The sequence below is a fragment of the Cavia porcellus genome, unplaced genomic scaffold (assembly GCF_034190915.1).
Source record: "Cavia porcellus strain 051 isolate PalLab524CR breed Dunkin Hartley unplaced genomic scaffold, mCavPor4.1 scaffold_4, whole genome shotgun sequence".
Taxonomy (NCBI): domain Eukaryota; kingdom Metazoa; phylum Chordata; class Mammalia; order Rodentia; family Caviidae; genus Cavia; species Cavia porcellus.
In genome coordinates, this window is record NW_026947487.1 from 53,459,560 (window position 1) to 53,479,542 (window position 19,983).

General features: G+C 52.7%; 1 long non-coding RNA gene across 1 annotated transcript; it reads right to left on the reverse strand.

Annotated features, from left to right (window-relative positions):
- Nucleotides 1-902: 902 nt before the first annotated feature.
- LOC106025212 (uncharacterized) lies at nucleotides 903-5,848 on the reverse strand. Its single transcript, XR_001198791.3, has 3 exons — nucleotides 5,717-5,848; nucleotides 4,290-4,378; nucleotides 903-1,455 (listed from the first exon to the last, which is right to left on the reverse strand). It is a non-coding gene; the product is annotated as an uncharacterized LOC106025212 (long non-coding RNA).
- Nucleotides 5,849-19,983: the final 14,135 nt, after the last annotated feature.

The window sequence follows — 19,983 nt, forward strand, 5'->3', positions numbered from 1 at the left end:
GGAAGCCCTGTTACACGATGGTCTCTATAGTTCTGAGGTCACAAATGGCCCTGAGATGCTGCGTCTGAGCACCACAATTCCTCGGGATAAATCAGTGACTCAGACTGGAAGTGAAAGTCTGGAGAGATGGGAGGCGGTGGTCAAGGCTGTGGGATTTTCAGGAGGGGAATCACCACACAGCCACAAGGCAGCATGCTGGCCACACTTGTCCCCAAGGAGAGGTGGAAGAGCCCAGTCGGTGTCCACACCATGGCTCAGTCCACAGTCAGGTAGAAGCCTGGAATGACGGTGGTCATGTCCCCCCGATAACCTCATTAAGTACCATCTGAGTTTTGTAGTAGAAGATGTGGTAGAATTAGGGTCCAAGTTTTAAAACATGAGACACACTGTGGACAAACATTCCCATGTCACCAGGACTTGGGTGCTTTCTTCTTTTTTTTTTTTTTTTTAAAGCAACATTTGCTTTACTCTCCGTGTGAGTAGGAGAAAGTGAAGCAGGGTAAAGGAAGCAGCTGCACGTATTTTAACTTTACCTAAGGGCAAAGGCAAAGCCCTAAATAGGCCCACGAAATTATGAGCAGAAGTGCAACACCTTCATACGCACACTGTTAGAAAGACCAGATTGGAGTGCAAGGCTGTGGCTGTTGAACGTGAAGATTATTATGGATGGATAGAACCCTGTCCTGTTCAAAACAAGCCACCCCCAAAACAATCTGGGTACTGAGAACTGACTGCCTTAGAAATACAGGTGCTATGCAGTGTGGGAGAAGTATTAAATCAGAGTGGCCAGCTAAATAATGCCTCAGTGGGCCCAAAGCATAGTTCATGTTTTCAGTTAGAAAAAAAATTACACACACATACACACACACACACACACACACACACACACACATATATATATGTATGTATAAATTCTTTTTTATTATGTACCAAGGATCAAGATCATGTCCTCATACTTGCCAGGCAGGTGCTTGTATCGCTGAGCTAAACCTCCAGCCCAAATTTTTTTCTTAATTTTGATAATTTTGTTTCCCAAATACTAGAATGAGGAAAAGTAGACACCTTCTGCACTGAATCCACGCAGCAGTCCCATGTTCATGGAGCAGGCCCATTTGTCACTAAAGGATTTGCTGTATATTACCTGCCATGCAGAAGTCTTCTGGCCTTATAATATTGTGAACAAAGCAGAGAAATCTGTCATTTTTCCCCTGGTGGCTTTGTCCTCCACTTGATTTGAATGCTGCTGAACATCTCGTTTTTCCTAACCACAGGGATCCTTACGAGGCCGTCCTGGTCCTGAAAGTTGGTGATGGTGGTGGCTTCTTTGGTTCTGTTCTTACAACCTCGGATTCTGCCCTCAAAGGAGAGCTGAAGTCCTTCAGCAGCGCGTTAACTGACAGTCTGCTGTCCAACTTCTCCTCAGGCTTTACAGCACAAATCCTCTTTGAAACAGAACTACAGCACATGGAAAGAAAGGGCAGTGCAGCCACAGTTTGAAGACCAGAGAGACACTATCTGGGAAGGCAAATTTGCCATACAAGCAGCAAAAAAAAGGCTAATCCGATCGTTCTCAGCCCACCACCCACAACGCCCACAGTTTGCTGGCCAGGGGGGCATCCTGAGCTCCTGTGAGGTTCACCTACTGGTCTTGGATCAGCTTCACAGAAAACTACCTTTTCACCTTTTCCAGTAATTTACAGTCATGGTGCCCACTCCAGGTCCAACTTCCAGCCCACATCAGTTGGTGCAAGGGGTTAGGGTTAGGGTTAGGGTTAGGGTTAGGGTTAGGAGAGGTGTGCACTGGTTCACACAGACAAGAATGTGGCCCTCAAAGACGCTGACAGGAGCCCTGTGTACTTTGACCCCAGAAGATGCCGAGGAACAGTGTGAGACATGGTGCCTTTGGGGTGCACAGGGGCAGGCTTCTGGGGTTTGTTGTTTGGCGGTCCCAGGCTCTGAAAGGTACTGTAATCAATACACAGAACAAACCACTTGTCATTAGTGGCCTTAAAGTAAGCCATCCTCTAGGAGAGCACCTCCTGTATCTTCTGATATTTTCATTCGACCAAGCCATGAAGTTTACAGCGTTGAAATGCCGCTCTGTCCAACTTCCAAAGCAATAAACCCCAGTGCGAACTGGGTGTTGCCCCCAAAGGGTGGTAAAAAGAGCAGCATCCACTTTGTTTCCAACGAGCTGGAGACCACTGCCCAGTACTTCAGCAATCTCTGCAGGGCTGCTGTTTTGATCTGAAAATCTTGGAACCATCTGGAACCACCTAGAATGTTCCAGCCTGAACCCCCAGCAGCACCTACTGTAGTCAGCGCTACTCTTTGTACCTGGGCCGTTTTGAAGTAACACTGGAGATCTGCCTAGGGTTTTGATCCAGAACAGGATCAGCTGAGGAGAAACAATTTGAAAGCCAGAAGAATTGTGTGACGTGTTGGTGTGACCCTGAAGTAGGGGTTTAGTTAAATGACTGGGATCCAGGACTGGAAAGATGTTTCCAGTGGACGTTCCACCAATCTGGTTTTCTCTGTGCCCAGAGCCTTTACCCTCATTTCTGGTGCCAAAGGACTCAGCCGGCACCAGTAATGGGGCCCAGGCTCTGCCCTGATCCAACTTCCCTGATCCCTCAACCCGGGAGGTGGGAGAGATAGAGGCTGTGGTGTAGACCCTGGGCTTGGAGTCCACTGGGATGGAAGGAGCAGCTCCCACAAGGGCTGAGAAGCACTGGGACAGGAAAACCCATGCCCACTGTGGTAAGGCAAAGCCAGGGTTGGGGGGACAGAGGAGCAGACGTCCTCCCATGAGATGGATGACAGATGGGTGTGACATTGCATCTCCTCACCCTGCTGGCCGAGCACCACTGCAGCCCCTTGAGTCTGAGCAGCAGGACCGTCCACACCATCCCCCAGGCCCCTTACAAAAGGCCCCTGCTGCACCCTGCGAAGCACACAGTGTCCTCATGATACAGACAGGTAAACTGAGGCTGAGCCAGAAAGAGGCTGAGCCGCAACACAGCCTCAAGTGCTCAGGGTCCACGCACCCCCGTCCTCCTACCATCCTGAGTCCACCCCTGGGAAAGAGGGGTGCAAGGGCTAGGTCAGGTCAGGCTGGGATCCTCCATGCAGCCACATGTCACTGGCTCTGAGTCCTTCCTTGGGACAGAAGGCAGCACCTCCTCAGGGCGGGACTTGCACCAGTGTCTGCTCCTGGGTTCCCCAAATCTGTGAGCCTCTAAGTGGCAGACATCCTGTGGTGGCTCCTCCACTTATCCCTGCTAAGTCTGGGCTCAGAACAGGCCGACACCAGCCACATCCCTTGCCCTCATCCTGGGATCTGCCTAGGCACTTGTCCTGTGGCCCTGCTGCCCCTGCCCATCTCCTGCCTCCCACTTAGTGGCAATGCAGGCCTCTCCACCTGAGAGGAAGGAGGCTCCTGCTCCATGAGCAAAGCCCGCTCCGGAGAGTGGCCAGCCCTGGGGGGACTCCAAGTGCTAAAGGTTTTTCCAAATGGTTTTCCCCACTGGACACAAAAAATTGTTTTTCATTCGAGAAAACCCCTAATCCAAAGGAACATAAAACTAAAATCATTCCTAGGCCCATCCAGCAAAGATAATTCTTCATTTTCCCTCCACAGTGTAATAGAGATTCTGGCACACTTTGCTGCGTACTGAACGATGCTTGGCCAGGTATTTTGCTGCTGTTCCACATCCTTCTACAGTGTTTCCTGCCTGACACAGGCCAGGGGTGGCGAACCCATGGCAAGGTTTACCATCACCAACCTAGGCAGTTTGGCAGGAGACGCACTAACCACAAAACCTCTTTTCAGAATCATGAGAGATCACAGTAATAATTAGGGCACTGGCTGCGTTAACATTAGCATGCAGAAGTTCACCCAAGCTACCAGCCCTCCATGGAGCACAAAACGCTGAGGGGATAGCTGTCAGCACTACACACCAGCCTGGCTGGTGTGAGGGGATGGGAGGCAAGTTCTTCGGCAGAGTCAACCACCTCTCCTAACCAGGGGAGCAGGATTGGTAGCACAGAGATGCAGGAAGCGATCTTTACAATATGCTTACGAAACCCTAACCCTAACCCCGGCCTGCACACCCCACGCTGCACCCACAGCCTCTCCTCTGTCCCATTCTCCTCTGCTGGGGGAGCTCCCTGTGACCTGGGTGGTAGCCTGGACACCCTAGCTGCTCCCCAGCTTAACTCTGCCCCAGTGCCCACGAGGGGACCCTGGCACCTCGGGTCCCTTCCTAAGCATCATGTAGAGTGCTTACCTGAGCTGGAGTGCCAAGGATGGGAGCAGAAACATCACATGGTGACAGCAGGATCACCACACATGGGGGGTGGGGCTTTGCCTGCATACCTGCAAACACAGGGGCACACAACTGTGTGCACACACACACAGAGCTGCAAAAGAATTTCCCCTTTTCTCAGTCCTAAAACTCTGGAGCCCTGATGCTCCTGCCCTCATCGGTTTTGTTCAGCTTGGGGTGGGGGCAGGGTGGGTGGGGACTCTCTCCAGACCAGCATGGAGGCCATCACTGTCCTCAGCTGTAATTTTTTTTTTTTCTCCTGACAGGGTCTCACTATGCAGCTCAGGCTGGCCTTGAGCTCACTCTGTAGCCCAGGCTGGTCTGCCTCAGCCTCCCAAGAGTTGGGACTACAAGCATGAGCCACCACACCCATCTGTGTGAACAGAGTTTTCTTTTTTTGTCTGCTGCTACTTCAGTGACACGATGAAAGCTTGTGTTAGTCTCAGGGGCTGCTCTATCCTGACCTATCAGGAAAACTGGAAAAGAATAAAAGAATCAGGAAGCACAGAGGACACCCAATGGTGAGTCCAGGAAAGGGCGGTTTCCTGACTGAGGGGTCACGCACGGTGCTGAGAGGTGACAGGGACCCTGCCAGGGGGCTGCCTCTCACTGCTGGTCACAGAATCAGCAGTGCCTTCACCAGAGTCACACTGCTGGGAACATGGGAAACCCTGTGCTCTATGAGCAGTCCCTGGGCCTGTGCTCTCTGCTGTGTGGGCAGAGTCCTGTGGACACTGGGGTCCTGAGCATACACAATAACATAGGAGCCCATCTCTCAGCAGAGGGCCTTGCCCTCAGCCCAGAAGTCCCTCAGGGTTAACCTCGGGGACTGTGGCTGCCTAAGGCTTAGGCGCGGGGAGGGGACATCCAGCTCTGACAGGACCCGACAAGATGCTCTGGAACGGCCAATGGCCATTGGTGGCCACCTCAGTACACAGGTTTACTCTACAGGGGCTGTCCTGAGTCTGAGTCCCCACGGAGGGCTGCATGCTACCCAGGCCAGCAAAGACTGGCTACTAGGAGCAGAGGAGCTGATGGCTGTCCCCAACTGCGGTGGCAGCTGGCGAAGGACCACAGGGAGAGCTGCTGCCAGCCCAGGTACCAGGGTGGCTTTTCTCTTCTCCTTCTCACCTGCTGGCCAGCAGCTCCCTGCTGGCCTCAGGGTACAGCCTCGCCGGCACCTTCTGCACAGCACTCACCACGCTTGCAGCTCACCCCTTTCTCCCTGTCTCTAAGGGAGGGATGGATTCTCTGTCCTGTTCCCATCCTGTGACAGGGCCTGATGCGGCTCAAGGACCACAGAGGTTCTGAGAGGGTCCCAGCACAGCCTGGTGCCCACCGCAGATGTGAGAGCATCTCTCCCTCTCATCTTGGTTACCTCGCCTTACCTCTTCAGCCGAGAGTCTGAAGTGAAAGGGAAACCCGTGCCCTGCTCATGTGGAGGAGGTGGTGGAAAGGTTGGTAGCTGAGTGGAGCAGCACACTCCCCGCAGAGGCGAGCCTCCCCTTCCTGCACTTCCCGTGTTGAAAGGAGGAGCTCAGGAAGGGGAGCTGGCCACAATGGCCCTCAGAGCCTCAGAGCAGATAACTCCGCCCTGATTCTCCGGCTGGATGTGTATCTGAGGTTGGCCCTGGTTGGAGGAAGGGCTCCCTGGGCTGGGACCTGTAAGGGTGTATTCCTGTCCCTAACACCCTCCTCATACTGGCTGTGGCTCGCTGGCTCTCTCTGTCTCTGTCTACGTGGAGCAAACAGCTTCCCTCCAAGATTGTGTCTACCTGGGAGCATGGGCTGCACCCTCCACAACTGAAACCATGAGCCCAAATCCCCTTTAGGTCCTGGATGTCAGACATTTTGTCCCAGCGATGGAAAAGTGGCTAATCTACCGGGCTCCCTAGGGAGCAGGGTGATGAAACCTTCACAGTGGGCTTGGCCAGCCCCCAGGGGGGGAGTCAGGGGGCTGCGATGGCCACCATCACTGCTGTGCCCCCAGCTGTGCCCTGGGAACAGAGCGTGCAGGAAGCACCCAGGTGCCCTTTAGGGGGCCCTGACAATCCCAGCTGCCAAGGTCACCTCCACTCTAAAAACCTAAGGGGCTGAATCCTTAGCAGAGGGTTAGGTTCTCCACAGTGAGTGGCAGATGAGCACCCTCCCCTCCTTTGTGTACCACCAGCACTGTTCCTCGTTAGGGACATCTCGGCTGAAGTAAGTGGCCCCTGTGTTGCCAGGTGTGAGTCTATGGCGATACAGAATCTTCATCCACAGCCCTCATGGCTCCATGTCTCCTGGTACAGTCTACGGGACCTCCTCTTCCTGCAGAAAGTGTCCCTGCCCTAGATGACTCCTCCTGCCCCTTTCCAGTCCCTGGCAACCACGGGTGTTTTCTCCTATTTCCCCTGCCCAGCGCCCCCGGGCTGGCAGCCCACAGCCGGAGGTTTCTCCCAGTGGCTTCTATGGCTGTCTCCCGAGCCTCAAGGCTGGGTGCTTCCTCTCTTTTTATTGCAGATTAACACCTGCAGGGATCCCAAGGTCTGGGGATTTTCTTCACCTTTTAAATAAAGAAAGGAACAACTTTGGAGGAAGGTGGTTAAAAAGAAAAAAGAAAAGAAACTGCTTTCTTCAACCATTAACTTTAAACTTTTGTGTTCCTTCTCGTTTGCCTTGTTCCAAAATAACAAAACACTCTCTGTACACGTGAGGAGGCACCATGGTGTAATGGGTCCATGAGTCCCTGCTTCTGCCCAGAGCACATTCAATAGTCTATGACCTGGTTTACTGAAGCCACTCCATCCCCAGATAGACTGGAGCGGCACAGCTCATGAGTGATGTCCCTGGGGTATGTGCTGAGGGAGAGAGGTTGCTAAAGCCATTTAATGTGCCTGTCCGTCTGCCCTGTGCCAAGCCTGCCAGACCTGACAGGAGCAGACAGGGACCTGTGTGAGCCCGGGAGTGGACACAGCACAACCATGCCTGCGCCACTGTGCACATATTGCCCTGGGGAGCACCAAGCCCTGCTCTGGGGTCAGAGAAGCCAGGTCCTTTGGCAGGAGCTGCATGAGTGGCCTCTGTCCAGCCAGGGCTGCTTAGCCACCTTCCCTGGGGACAGCTCAGGTCTCAAGATGCATGTGGAGTTGCAGCACACAGGTCACACGCCCGTGCTTCCAATAGAACATGGGAGCCACAGGACCCCATAGCACTGGCTGGGAGCCACAAGTGGGCACATAGGAAACCCAAGCAGAGGCCAAGGTGCAGGAGCCCAGGGCTTGGGGAGGGCGGTGGCCGGGTTCCAGTGGCCAGGTCACACCAGCCGGAGCAGACCAGCGATGATGCCCTCAGTCAGCCGGCAGGCCCATGGTAGGGGAAGCACTGAGGACAAGTGTCATACAGAGTCAGGGGGCCAGGGCTCCCTGATGGCCTCACACCTTCCTCCTTGTGGGCCTTCCTCTCTTCTTGGGTGAGAAGAGATGGAAATCTGCACGGTACCCAAGGAGGCTGTGGCTCAGGGAGTCACCAGCCCCCCCTCGCACTGTGCAGCTCATACACACATGCAGTGGTCCCAAGCCAGGCTCAGCGCCTGGGCCACGGTCGCCCCAGCCCGCAGGGTCTCATGCTGCTGTCAGACCCCAGCCTCGGTCTCTGCAGCTGTTCTGTGCGTCTCAGGCAAAATTTAGCCGCAAAGGAAAATCAAGCCAAACCCAGTCAGTGTGGAGCATTTCCCACACCCGAGGCTCCTGAGCCCCTGGCACTGTTCCAGGGCCAGCAGGGACAGTGCAGGGCCTGCAGGAGCCCTCAGGGACACTGCTCACCTGGGGTCAGAGGGCTGCCGGCCTCCACAAACCAAACCCTGGCTGGCTGTGGCCATGTGGCTGCTGAGCTCCCAAAGCCAGCAAAGTGTGCATCCAGCGGGCAGAAAGGACAACGTGGAGACAGGACAGAGGGTCAGGAGGCCATGGCCAGCAGAGCCTCAGCTCAGCTCAGCAGTTTCACCAGGACTGCGCTCCCATGCTTTGGGGTACAGCTGCGGTTTCCCCTGAAATGGTGGGTTTTCCTTCCTGGAGATAAGAGTGACATGAACCCGGAGTCACCTCCAGGACAGAGGTCACTGCAGTCCTAGAGAAAGCTATCGAGTCCTGAGTCCTGGTTCACAGAGGGCCCAGAGCCTGAGTCCTACTTCCTTCCTTGCCGTGGGAACGGTGGGTGACAGTTGTCAGATGAGGTGGCAGGGGCCTCAGCTGGGGCCTCCAGGAGAGCGTGGGGCCAGCTACTGATGCTTTGTGAAGGACACTGAGCCCGCACATGGCAGACAAAGCCTGAGAGCAAGCATTCTGTGGGCAGGTTTTCCTTTTTTGTGGTGGTGGGGGGATATTGGGGCTCGAACTCATGACCTTGTGCTTGCCCAAAAGACGCTGTGTATCTTCCTTTCATTGGGCAGAAACGGGGGCAGGCACCCTGTTTCTAGAAAGCAGGGTAGGTGGGGTACTCTCCTGGAGGTCAGCAGTGGGTGGCAGGGGGTGTGGGGTTCAAAGGTGACCGCTTGCAGCTCCAAGTGGCACCTGCTCTCATGTGGGTGTCACTGGGGGCTCCAGGAGGTGATCACAGTGCACCCTGGGAGGCTTAGACCAGAGGAGACCTGGAGGATCACAGAGTGCCCTAGTGTAGTGACAACCTGGAGACAGCTGAAGGCACTGAGGTCGGAAAGGAGCAGGGGCAGTGAACCCCGGCCCCACCCTGACCTTGACCCCAACTTTGACCCTGACCCTGCCCTCAGCCCTGAGGCCTTTCCTCTCTCCATGGTGTTCATGAGAAACAATGTCTTCGCTTCTGTTTGCAACTCCCTCGATATCAAACATAGGTCATCACATTGCTGTACTGTGGAGCCCACTAACGAGGTTCACAAATAAAATTTCAATATTTAAAAATTAAGTTGCCAGTCCACTCGGGGTGCTTACACTCACTGTCTGCTCAGAGGTCTTCTGTGCTCTGCAGGCCAGAGCCACAGGGACTTTCCAGGTCCTCTCAGCAGGTCTGCACTGAGGACCTTCCCTCTCTGCAGTCCCTGTAATCCTTCCTGAAAAATCACCTCCGAGACTTTCAAGTTCACTCACTGATGAGGTACTATATTACTTGTTTATTACACCTCAGCTTTTAGTGTAAAAAACCAAGCATTTACTTAGGTAAATCCCTTTCTAGGGAAATTCCATAGCTAAATTCATATACACTGGTTAAACATTTTTACTTCCTGGACTAAATGACGGAAAACTTTTTTTCTTTTTTTGGCTAGGAAGGATTGAACCCAGGTCAAATCATACCCTTAACCCTTTTTATTTCTTATTTTTTAATTTCAAGACAAGGTCTTGCTAAATTGCCTAGTCTGGCTTAAACTGTGACTTTCTGCCTCAGCCTCAGGGGAGCTGGGATTATAGGCAGTGGCCATGTGCCCAGTTATTTTTGAACTTTGCTTGCTTTCAAAGGAGTACTTTAAATTACTCCTACCAAAAACTGTATTGTTTAGTTTCATGCAGAACCAGCTTTCTTGGTAACCAGCTTCCATGACTGCTACCTTTATTGGTTTATTTTTATATGTATTTTTCGTTTGAGGCAGGGAACGTTGCCCAAAACCCTGGGTGAAGGCTAGGTACAAACCTAGATGCTCCCTTCAAGCCTCATGTGGTTCTCAGTGGGGAGTTTCCAGGCTGGCTGGAGCAGGGTGTGTGAATGTGGATTGAGGGTGTGACACTGGGGTTAGGGGTGTGGAGGACAGGATGGGAGCCCCACCCTGGGTGTGGGTGGCACTGATCAATAGGCGTACTTCGTCAGGTCATCAATAGATTGTACTGGAGAAGAGGGGGAGGACAGGCTCCTTGCTGCTGCTGCCGCCGCCGCTGCCGCCCACCCTGCTGTGGACTCTCTCTTCTGTGACACCCTCTACCCTGCTGCACTGCCTTGGATCCAGCCAACCTGGAACTGAAATTCTGCAGACTGAGGGCCAAATAAATGTCTCCTCCTTTAACTCTGGGTGTTGGGTGTTTTGACTCAGAAGCGAGAAAGGTAACCGAGACTCCTGGGGACTGTGGGGTGACCATGCATCTATGCTGCTGACTCCCGGCCTGCAAAGCAGCCACAAGTAAAGAGGGAAGGTGTTTTGGTGACCAGTCCTCAGATCCCAGGCTCTTTCCAAGCAGGGAAGAAATGTCACAGTGTAGAGGACACTCAGCCCACACAGTGACTTCCTGTTAATTACAAAAGAGGTACCCAGTCCTTCCGCCAGGGCTGTCTGGGGAGCCAGGTCCTCTTCTACCCTAACCTGCCATGTCCATGATGGGCCTGGACAGTGGCTTAGTGGGGAGGGTGTGCAGGGAGGGCGAACCTCATCAATCGTGGCTTTTACTCTGGACAGAGTTCTGGGGAGGTTGCTCACCAGCCAGATCCCCAGGAGCCTTCCAGCCCCACCCACAGTGCTTGGCCAGGAGCCCACCGTCCCAGTTCTGCCCATGGCCTCACTCTGTAGGAAACATCTCCTCATCTGCGGACTTCACTGTCCAGGAGCCTGGACTGCCCAGGACCCAAGCTCCCGCCCAGGCTGGACCATGCCAGCACCGGGGAGGTGGGGGGGGGGGGCAGGATGACCCCTGGAGGAACCATGCGGGCATTGGAGGAAGCACGCGGAGCCCCAAAGCCCCAAGCACAGCCAGCCTGGAGGAGCAGCGGGAAGGCGTGGCCATCAACAAACATCCTGTGCACCCCAAGTGGGGCAAGGGTCGGAGCTGCTCTGACAGGCGGGTGCAGAGGCTTCAGTGGAGGCCCCGCCAGCCCCAAAGCCGCGGGGCTTCCCCAGCAAAGGGTTAGCACTGCTTGAACTGCATTGAGGACCCGCTGCAGAAAGGAGCTCCCTGCCAAGTATGCGTCCCATCCTGTGAGCTCCTCTTCCTCATAGATGGGATCCTCACCTCACGCGGATGTGAATGCGAGCGGCTTTCTCCGCCAGGGGGATGCGTTCTCACTCCTGATGCTGGGGGTCTGACTTAGCTGGATTAGACTCCTTCAAGCTCACGTCTTTCCTTAACACTCATTTCACTGCCAGAACCTGAAAATCAGCTGTAAGGACTTCTCACATGAAGTGACTGCTCGTGCACTTTAGATGTTTCTCCCAGGAGCCGGATAAGCAATGCATGCATGTAATCCTAGCTCCCTGGGAGGCTGAGGTAGGAGGATCACACATGTAAGCCTAACCCAAGCATTTCAGTGAAACCCTGCCTCAAAACAGAAATTTAAAAGGAGCTGGGGCTTTGCTCAGTGCACAGGGCCTGGGCTCAGTCCCCAGTACCGAAAAAAAAAAGTTTTCTCTTGCTATGGCTTATCTCAGGAATATCCCCAAGAGAGAAGAATTGGATCATGAGGCCTGCGGCTGACCTACCTTTGAGAGGTGGGGTCTGTAGGAGAAGAGAAGTCAATGGAGTGTGACCTGGAAAGCCCAGCTCCCTCCTGGTCCTTCGCTTTGCTCTCTGCTTCCTCTCTGCCATGCTGTGAGCAGCTCCCCTCTGCCAGACCCTCCCACTATGGGCCCACTGACCATGTACTGTGCCCTCTACAGACTGAAGCCAGAATAAATCTCTTGTTCTTTAAGATGTGAGTGTGGGATCTATTATATCTCAGGGATTAGAGAGCTACCAAGACCTCCTCTCTATCCATCTCTGAAACCTTCTGGGGGTGTATAAAGCTAGTAAGGTTTCAGGACAGGACATCTTGAAAGCATCTGGAAATCTTTAAAGAACAGAGTCCCCTCAGTTCACCACTTTCAAGCTGTTTGTTAAAGAGGCTGTGTGTGGCAGCTGTCCACAGTCAGGTGTGTACAAAACAAGGTATGCCCTTTCTTCTAGGGTGGCGGGCACTCCCGGTGTGGCTTCCATATCCATCCACAAATGGTCACAGCTCTGTGCCTTCCTGCAGAAGACCAGGTTCTCGCTGGTGGAGCTGGCACTCAGGTGGTGCTTGTGGTCACTGCTGTTGCTGTGTGTGGCCTTGCATGACCTCTGGGGTCTATTTCAGGCTGCAGGACACAGGGGTGGAGGCTTTCTGGAATGCTGGTGGCATTTTTGGGAGTTCTCTGGTGTATTCTTCCCTGTCCTCACACTGATTTGGCTGTCTGAAGCTCTTTCTCAAGAACATTGCTAAAGCAGGGCTGTTGGGAACAACATTCCCCGCGAGCTTACATGCCCATAACTGTTTGCTACTTTACATTTGGCCATTGTCTGCTGAAATATGAAGTACTGGGGCTTGTGCGTTTACTTCCCTGTGTCAGAAGTCACACTCAGCATCACTTCGGAAATTCCACAGGCAATCTGACTCTTATTTCCCTTATGAACTGAATCATGTCATTGCCTAGATGTCCAAAGGACATCTTTGGTCTCTTTAAAAACACAGTTGTGTGGGAATGCTTTGTCCTTCTAGTTCCATACGTTTGGGAACACAGAGTCCATTTCAGTGTGCACTTACATCTTTTTATTGTGCAAACTATCAACTGAATTACAAGATTCACTCTTTATGTCATTGCCCTGCTTTAGGAAATTCTGTCACATATGGTGAAGCTGCTTTATCATCTACATTCTCTCATTTTTTCTTAAATCCTTTTCTGTATGTTTTTTTTTAAAGTTTCCTCCTTTTAAGCTGTTATCAAGACTTTGTATATCTCTTCTCATCTAGATCTCATTCCTAAAGTGACTTCACATTTGCATTCTGCCGCCACGGTATTGAGCTTTGCTAATTCCGTTATGTTGATATTTGCTATCATTTTCTTTTGGGCCCACTTTTGGTAGCTCACATTTGCACACTGACTGCATTCACCCCGGAGAGCTGGCACCTGGATATACCACGTCCTTGCTCTCTGTCCCTCAGTGTCATTTTCTTTGCCTCTCTTAGTTCACTTTGCAGTACTGCAGCTCCTGCCTTGCTGTTTGGTACGGACCTCTCCATGCAGTCTCATCTGCAGGAACACTGCTGCATCCCCTCTTCTTGGGGTGACTTTGTGCGGGATTATAGTTCATGCGGGTCTTTTCTGCTATCTGCATAACTGGATCTTAGCTTCTCTAGGTTTGAGGACAGATGAGTCCCCAGTGCTTTCTATTTTGTCAGCTCCAGGGCGCCCCCTTCTGTCGTTCCTCTGCCAGGACTAGAGCGAGCCTGGGCTTCCTTCCTCCTCCTGTCCTGGTCCTCTCCTCCTCTGTCTCTCCCTCCTCTGTCTCTCCCTCCCCCTCCTCCTCCTCCCAGCAGCTGCTCCTCCAGGCGACCTTTGCTCTGGAGGAGGCATCTAGCGAGGTAGAGAGCGTCACAACCCTGATCACAGCTTTAGAAAAACAGGTGCAAAGGACACCTTGGCTAGCTGCTGGTCACTGAAGGCCAGGCCAAGACAGTAGCTCAGAAGGTGACATCGTTGGCTGTCCTGAAGAGCCTGGGCAGCAGAGTACATGGTGAACGTAGGCTTCGCACCTCACAGAGGACAGGCTGACCCCAGGAGAAATCTGTGCTTTTCCTCCACCTTCTTTGTCAAACAATCTGCATTCCCAGCTCTGCCCCTGCCAAGCACCAATCAGTCCTGTCCGTGGTGAGGGCTTTCTGTCAAGAAATCAGCAAAGCCAGGCTTTGCGCAGAAGCAACAGAAAGACAAAAACCAAGGCCCACAGCAGATGCACCCTGGCACCCACCGCTCCCTGGCTCCCTCACAGCAGGACGCAGGAGGCTTCACGCCTGGCTGAAGCCGCTGCCCCCAGTCCCTGGCTGCGTCAGTGCAGAGCATCTGAGAGCACCTGGCAGCCCAGCTCTCCAGGACCCCGCTTCATGGGGCTTCGGGTCACTCTGGACCCCACTGAGTCGCACTAGAAGAGAACCTAGCACGGAGCATGGGAAAGGCTGCCTGCCCCTCTCTCTCCCCTGTTTCTCTATTTCTACTTCTCTATTTCTCTTTTCCTCTCTTTCTCCATTTCTCTCTCTCTCTCTGTATTTCTATTTCTTTCTGTCTTTCCCTATCTCTCTATTTCTATTTCTCTCTGTTTCTCTCTTTCTCTGGTTTTGTTTCTCTTTCTCTCTGTTTCGATTTCTGTATTTTTGTTTCTCTATTTCTCTTTGTATTTCTCAATTTTTCCTTATTTCTCTATTTCTCTTTTTCTGTCTCTATTTCTCTGTATGTCTATCTCTGTCTCTGTCTCTGTCTCTGTCTCTCTCCTCTCCCTCTCCCTCCCTCTGTCCCTCTCTCTCCATCCCTCCCTTCCCAGATGTGGTGGTTCTGTGTCTGGGGTGAAGGCAGAAGTGGGTGTGGGCACTTAGGTTCCCACGCCTGAGGATGATCTCAGGGGACAGGGTGTTGATTTCCCTGACCTGTGCCCTGAATTTGGTGACTGAGGTTGGGAGACAGGCGGCAGCTGCACAGACTGGGGAGGCTGAGCCTTGCCCAGGAGCTGGGCTTCGTTTGCTTGGCGGGGTCCCAAGCCCCCAGGAGGAGGGCAGGGCTGGGCGGCACAGCCAGCAGAGGGGCTGGGGCTTTGGAGTGTGGGGAGATCCTGTGGGTCTCTCAATTTTCAAGCTCTGGAGTGCAGTGGGAGCTGGGTGGGGTTAGGGTTGCACCTAACATGAGGTGCTGACATTCAAAGCAGACAGGAGAGAGCTCTTGGAGAGGAGATTGGTCCTGCTGATCCGCTGTTCACACAGCTGCAGGGCCGAGGCTGGACAGGTCCTGCAGGTCATCAAGCCCCGGACTGAAGTCCTGGGGTGTTCTCTGAGCCGTGGGTGGGGTTAGGGTGCTGGTAGGAGCCGGGCTGAATTTCCAGAGGAGGAAAACAGACCCCAAGAGGATCCTGTAGGAAACCACAGCACAGCCAAAGAAGAGAAGATGCTGGGAGACAGTGTCCTGGGAGGTGGCTGGGGAGGCACCTGGAGCAGGGCCAGGGCGGCAGAATGGGCAGGGGCAGCCGCTGATGCCCAGCTGCTCACAGAAACTGCCCCAGATCCTGCACATGTGTGGGTTCTGATGCGGGCACCCAGGCCCCAGGGTCCCTTCTCTCACTGCCAGGTGCTGCTGATACCAAGACCTGGCCTTGGGTCAAACTGCAGTGACACAGAGAGCCAGGACAAGGAGGACCACAGAGGAGGGACAGGAGAGGCGAAGCGGAGAGGAGGAGCTAGCAGAAGAGCGAGAGGGAGAAAGAGGAAGAGGAAGAAATGGGAGAGGGGAAGGGCCATGCAGAGACACCCCTGAGCCTCCAAGAGCCTGAGCCGGCAGGACAGATGGACTCCAAGCAGGCAGCTAGGCTTCCGGACAAGGAGAGGTCAGCACAACAGCTGGCGGTGAGGTCCCCGGAGCTGAGGATTGAGCCCAAGGCCTCCGCTCTGTGCCATGTCCTCAGCCCGTTTTTATTTTTGAGGCACCATCTCACTAAGTCACCATGTTGCCTTGAGTGGATTCAAATTTGCTATCTTCCTGCCTCGGCCTCCCAGAGTGCTGGAGTTCCAGTGGGCCTGGTTGGCAGTGGGGTTTTAAGGCAAGGCAAGCTCAAAGTACAAGGCTGTTGCCTCCTCGGATGTGGCCAAGGGCAGTCTCAGAGACACAGGAGCGGATTTGAAGCGGCCTGGAGTCAGGTGTGAACCAGGGGACCTGGCCACAGTGGGACAGGGGTTTGCCCAGCAGGGGACCCGAGCACCAGGGACGCAGCCCCAGAACAGGTGGTCCCACGGAGCATGGCTCCAAGCCAGAGCCTCCAAGGACATCTTGGCCAGGGAAGGACGTGGCCAATCAGGTCCTGGCTCAATCGCACCGTGCAGTGACCTCACCAGCAGCTCTGGGCCTTGGCCTCCTTCTGGCCTCCTCTTCCCTTAAACACAGGCTTTAAACCCTTACTGAGCCTGAACCAACACGCACGTTCGGCGTAATGAGAGACGGAAAGCCAGCACTGAAACAGGAAAACAATGCATGATTTGTGGCTGGGTTATTAACCAATCAGATTTAATCACCACTAAATGAGAAAGTTCCTTGCATTTTCAGGAAAATGTAGAAAAAAAAATTTTTTTAATTAGATTTAAGAGCCAGGGATTTAGCTCAGTGGCATAAAAGCACCTTCCTGGCAAGTGCAAGGTGGTGAGTTTGATCCCCAGTACCAAAAAATGAATAAATAAATAAATGAAAATTAGACTTAAGTATTATGAGACTGTGTCTTAGTATGTCATTGTGACTGTTGGCATTTATTCACGAGGTAATGGGGAAACGGAATATTAGGATCATAGGAAATACGTTTTTAGGTAACTTAACTCTCATATGTGTGCTCATATTTTTATACAGAGAGAAGAGTTCCTGAGGCCAAACAGTTATTCGTGAAGATGCAATGTTTTCCAATCTTCGGTGAGCACACTACACACCCTGGAACCACACAATAACCCATGCAGGTAGACTTTCAGGTACAGATAGAGTTTAGTCCCTAGGTAGAATTTTGCTGCAGTGTTGTGTATCACAGGAAAAGTGTCCAGGCGATGTAAGTGTGGGAAATGTTGGATGAAACAAGTTTTCCGTGGGTTTGCACAGTTGGGTCTTGGAGCAGGGCTGCTGTGTGCAGGGGCTGAGCAGGACGCCTTTGCTCATTGATGAAGCTGCAGCCTGTACTTCCCCGTGGGTGAGCTCACCTGGGCACCCTTGGCAAGCGCCAGGAAACACACAGGCTCACAGGAGAGTCTGAAGAGGAGATTGGCCTTTTGTTTTAGATTTTGTTATGGTTTAGATCAGAAATGCCCTCTAGAAGTCTCTCAGATTCAGAGCAGGGGCTTTGGGGAGGTCACCGGATGACAGGAGCTCTATCAACAGTGGACTAATCCACTGACAAGTTCCTGGCTGGCCAGAGAAGGTCACCAGAGAGTGACCTGGAAGAAGTACTCTTGTCCTGGCTCCTCTTCCTCCTCCTTCTCCTCCTTCCTCTCTCTCTCCCCTTTCTGGCTGCCATGGGGTGAGCAGCCTTCCTCCCCCAAGTCCCTCTACCATGCTGCTTCCCTCCTGAACCCAGATGACCATGGGCTGACCCCACTGTAAACTGCAGGCCAGGTAACCCTTCCCTTTAAATTGCAGGTGTTGGGTGTTCTGTCCCAGAAGCAGCCTTCTCATCACATCGTCTATCTACCCATCTATCTACTGTATGTATTTGTGTACTTGGGCTGAAAATGTAGCTCAGATATAGCACTTCCCTAACATGACTGAGGCTTGCTTCAATCCCAGCACCAAAGACAAAAAACAAAAAAATTACTCAAGAACACAACTTTGACCTCCAATGATTCAATTCTAAAACTTTGCTTGTCCTTCTAGACCGTGAGTCCCCTGGGAGCCCCTCTTTTTGTCCGTGTATCTCTGATGCCCGTCATAGTACAGGAACTTAAGGTGGCTGGTGAAACCAAGGACTGTGGTGCCTTTTAAATGCTGATTCTCTGGTAACAAAGGTACGATCCCAGGTCAGGAGAGCAGGGGTCATGACTGAGTGAGGTACTTCAGATAAAGCCAGGCTAGTTGTCTCAATAAACATTTGTTGAGTGAATCAGGTAATCAGTGAACAAACCAAGATTAACGTTTATCTGGCAAGATCAACAAAAGCATCTTGAGAGGGTCCCCAGGGTGCCCCTCAATGAGGATCGATGATGCTCAGCTTGAGTTGGGGGAATCCATGGAGAGTAGGGCTCCCCGTCTGTGATGCTGGAGGGTGGGCTTGACTGAGAATGACCATTGCCACACCTGCAGCTGGTCAGGCGTCCTGCTGCTCTGAGTAGCTCATCCAGTCCACATCAGGTCATTCCCACCATGACCAGAACCTGTTCCCGCTGGGAGGACACTGACACACAGGAGGCCACTGGGAGGCCACAACCTGTAGATGGAAAGCCACATCCACACCTGTAAGTCACCAAGCACAGGGGCACACTGGGACCTTCTGCCCCTCATCCAGTGCAGCTGAGGTACTGGACTCAGACAGAGAGCTAGTCTCTGGACCCTGCTGTTGGAGCCCTGCCCTCCTGGGGTGCCCCGAGAAACTGAGGAACCACCTTCCTATTTCACAAGGTAGATTCCCAGAATTACTCTGTGGGGAGTGGAAATCCTGACCTCAAGGAGGAGGTGACTTAATCTTGTTTATTCCCGCCACTGAGCTAATAGCTTTCTTAATGCCTCTTCTTTTCAGCTCACTTACTAAACATCACACTGAGAAGCTGAAGCCCTGACCCTCCTGCAACTCTCTGCTCCAAGAAGTCCTCTGAGAGGTACACACATTTGCAGGGTCAGGTAGTGACTCACGGGGTTCAAGGTCAAGGTGAGCTGTGCAGATCCTTGTGAAGTTCTGGTGGGGACACCAAAGTGGCACAGGAGGACTCTGCGGTCCAGCCGTCACTCCAGAAAGGCAGGGAGACACAGTCACAGAGTGCAACCTGAGCAGTACAGAGAAGCCAGGTGGTAGGAACAAAAAGGGGGAGCTCGGGGAAGGGGCAGAGAAGCAAGTGTTTGTGCCGGTGGGAGAGGCTGTCGGGAGTGGTCTGGCTGTGCCATGTGAACCTGGGGCAGCCAGGGGTGGCCGGGCCCTGCGAGGTAGGAGGTGGCTAGGGAAAGGCTGGAAAAGGAAGAGAGGCCCACCATCCACACCCTCTACCCTACTATGCCCTGCCATCCCCCATGCACCAGGCCTGGAGCCACTTTCTGGTGGACCTGAGGAAAACAGCCAGGAAAGAGGGAAGGGAGGGAGCCCTGCCTGGAACTGGATCCACCTCCTGAGCCCTACCTGAGCCCTGGCGGGCCTGGGATGCCCAGGTCTAACAACAGGAAGAGGAACCCCTGACACTTCACTGCTACACCACAGGCCAGCCCACCCAGCCTGCACCAGTGACCTCTGCAGCACATGGGGACCCCGCCCCCATCACCAGGTTATGGACCTTGCAGGTTTCCAGGATGCTTCCTCCAAAGGCCCTGAAATGTCCAATCCACCTCTGAGGGAGGGAAAGAGTCCAGCTGCTTACCACAGGAGTCACCCTCAGACCAGACCTGGATCCCACCTGCACCCCAGGGCTTGAGCCCCCAACAGGAAGCCCTAGGGTGAGCTCTGCTCCCGGCTGCTCCTGCACTGTGGAGTGGGACTTGTCTTCTCCCTTCCAAATCAATCACAGACCCTGCTGCTGCCCCTGCGCATCCCGCTCAGTTCTTTGTTCAGGACAAGCCTTCACCAAGCAGCAATCGAAAAATATGAATTTTTAGAATAAACAAAAATTGTAACTGCAAAGCATCTTAAAACACATCTCAACAAATGTCAACACATTAAAATCACGAAGATTCTCTTGTATAGCGAGGGTGAAAATCCATTAGATCTACGAAAAACACAATTGGAAACTTAACAAATACTGAAAATTAAGTAATGTACTTAAAACTGGTGGATCAAGGAAGCAACCTCAAAGAGAATGAGAAAACATTTTTCACTAAATAATAATGAAAATGCAACACAGTAAAAGTTATGAGGTGAAGAGAAAAAAAGATTTAAGAGGAAATTTGTTAAAAAAAAAAAAAGCAACATTCAATCCCCAGTACCGAAGAAAAGAAAGGAAATTTATGTCATTAAATGTGTGTATTACACATACACAGAAGCCAAATACAAAATAATCTGTAATT